We start from the raw sequence: 2500 nt of genomic DNA, 5'->3' as shown, positions 1-2500 counted from the left end.
ATCTTAACCTAACCTATATCGTACCTTAACCTAACCTATATTGCCCCTTAACGTAACCCATATTGCGCTGTAACCCAACACACGTTGGGCCTTAACCCAACACACGTTGGGCCTTAACCCAACACACGTTGGGCCTTAACCCAACACACGTTGGGCCTTAACCCAACACACGTTGGGCCTTAACCCAACACACGTTGGGCCTTAACCCAACACACGTTGGGCCTTAACCCAACACACGTTGGGCCTTAACCCAACACACGTTGGGCCTTAACCCAACACACGTTGGGCCTTAACCCAACACACGTTGGGCCTTAACCCAACACACGTTGGGCCTTAACCCAACACACGTTGGGCCTTAACCCAACACACGTTGGGCCTTAACCCAACACACGTTGGGCCTTAACCCAACACACGTTGGGCCTTAACCTGCTCTGTAATTGTCATACGACGCGTTAAATTAGTGTAGTGTTGCCTAACTGCAACCCCCGCAATATAGTTTGCTACTCGCACTGCCCGGTCCCCAGTGTATCGCTTCATGTTAAACACCTTGCAGCTATACACTGTAATGTGGATGGCAGCAGGACGTACATGCTCAATGCCCTTTGCAGTTGTTCATTGGCATTCGCAGTTGTTCATTGGCATTCGCATGGCGAAGCACTTAGCCTACGCTGTGGTATGGCCTGTGTCAACTGTCCGCTGATATTGTACGTCCAAATCACACACTGTACTGCACATTGGTCCTCATGTACTGAATGATACATCGTGGTACATGTGACCGTACAACGACTGCGCCAACAACGGCGAACCATGCGGTCCAAATGTTGTGCACGCAGCTACGTGTCGTCTCCCTATAAGAGCTGGAGTGCAGTGTGGTATGCCCTGGATGGCGATCAGCATGAGCCGTCTGTTGATGTAGTGGCGCGTGTTGTCAGACGTTGTCGTCTCTTCTCACACACCGTGATAGCATGGTGCACTGCGTTCCACATCTGCGACATGCGACAGAGGCCGGTTGACAGTCGTTCGCGCAATGGACATCGCATACGTACGGGGGCCACCTTCCACGTGTTTGCGAAGCGTGCACATGTTGTTGCGTGTATGTGGGCAGACATAGTGTGTCGTGACACCTGACACAGGCATGCAACAATCGTTGAATTTGCAAATGGCGATGGACGCCTACGTTTGCTGGTGACGTTACGCAAATGAACAACTGGTAAACCGTTGTGGTGCGGTTGTTCTCGCTAGAGGTGAATCAGTGATGGCGACGATCGGTTGAGCTACCAACCGGTTGTTTCAGCGATACCCACCATGCCCACGAACGTGAATGGCATGTGGGTGTGAAGCGATACGCGGCGGTGGCTGGGTGGGACCGGCCCCGGCCGGTGAGGGGGGGCCTCCCGGCGTGCTGGCCGCGCGGTGCGTGGGCGCACGCGCTACAGCCGGCTGGTGGGGGCGGCCACTGGCAGGCGCGCCGGCCGACGGAGGCGGCAGGCGGCGCAGCTGCGCGCCGGCGCACCCTGCACGCGGCGCCGTGCGGCCAAAGTAGGTCCTCGCGGGCCCGGTGCGAAGCGCGGTGGACATCTGCAGTGTGCTGGTCCGATTGAGGACTGTGTGCGCTGAGGATGCGCCGCCGCCCGGCGCTCGGCGCCGCGACGCCGTCTGCTGCTCGGTCGCCTCTGCGGTTCTCGCAGGTGGTTTGTATCGCAGCTGTGCGGACGTGTTGGCGCGTGCGCTGTGCTGGGAGAGTTCGCTTCGGCACCCAAGTGGGGCTTTTGTCCTTCTGTGGCGCTGGCGTTGGAGCTGCCGGTCACCGTAGGTGGCGCGTGTTGTCTCCCGCCGGCAATGCCACGACAGCACGCTCCCGGGCCTCTGTCGGCAGCGGCAAGCTCAGTTGGGAGCACGGGTGGTCGCACCTAAAGCGTCTACTCGCCAAACTCCGGGCGATTGCGCCTCTCTCGAACCCGACCAAGTACTTAGGACGGCGCTGCGCGCCGCCGGGACCTGAGAGGGTTTCGAGGTGTATGGTGCAGGGGAGCTCAGCCTCCTCCTGTTTGCAGAATAATTGAGCGGACGCTTGCGTGTTCGCGCGGGCCCCCGGGACACACTCCCGGGCGGCCGGCTGCTCAGCTCTAGTTGACGCAGCTCCCTGGTTGATCCTGCCAGTAGTCATATGCTTGTCTCAAAGATTAAGCCATGCATGTCTCAGTACAAGCCGCATTAAGGTGAAACCGCGAATGGCTCATTAAATCAGTTATGGTTCCTTAGATCGTACCCACGTTACTTGGATAACTGTGGTAATTCTAGAGCTAATACATGCAAACAGAGTCCCGACCAGAGATGGAAGGGACGCTTTTATTAGATCAAAACCAATCGGTCGGCTCGTCCGGTCCGTTTGCCTTGGTGACTCTGAATAACTTTGGGCTGATCGCACGGTCCTCGTACCGGCGACGCATCTTTCAAATGTCTGCCTTACCAACTGTCGATGGTAGGTTCTGCGCCTACC

General features: G+C 57.3%; 1 non-coding gene across 1 annotated transcript in view; it reads left to right on the top strand.

Annotated features, from left to right (window-relative positions):
- The first annotated feature begins 2140 nt into the window (after window positions 1–2140).
- Window positions 2141–2500, top strand: part of LOC126434149 (small subunit ribosomal RNA) — a 1910-nt gene continuing 1550 nt past the window's right edge. The window contains exon 1 of the ribosomal RNA XR_007579011.1: window positions 2141–2500. This exon is cut by the window's right edge and continues 1550 nt beyond it. This is a non-coding gene — a ribosomal RNA (small subunit ribosomal RNA).

Source organism: Schistocerca serialis, unplaced genomic scaffold (assembly GCF_023864345.2).
Source record: "Schistocerca serialis cubense isolate TAMUIC-IGC-003099 unplaced genomic scaffold, iqSchSeri2.2 HiC_scaffold_1182, whole genome shotgun sequence".
Lineage (NCBI taxonomy): Eukaryota > Metazoa > Arthropoda > Insecta > Orthoptera > Acrididae > Schistocerca > Schistocerca serialis.
The sequence above is the reverse complement of the archived record's forward strand: the minus strand, read 5'-3'. Positions and strand labels throughout refer to the sequence as shown.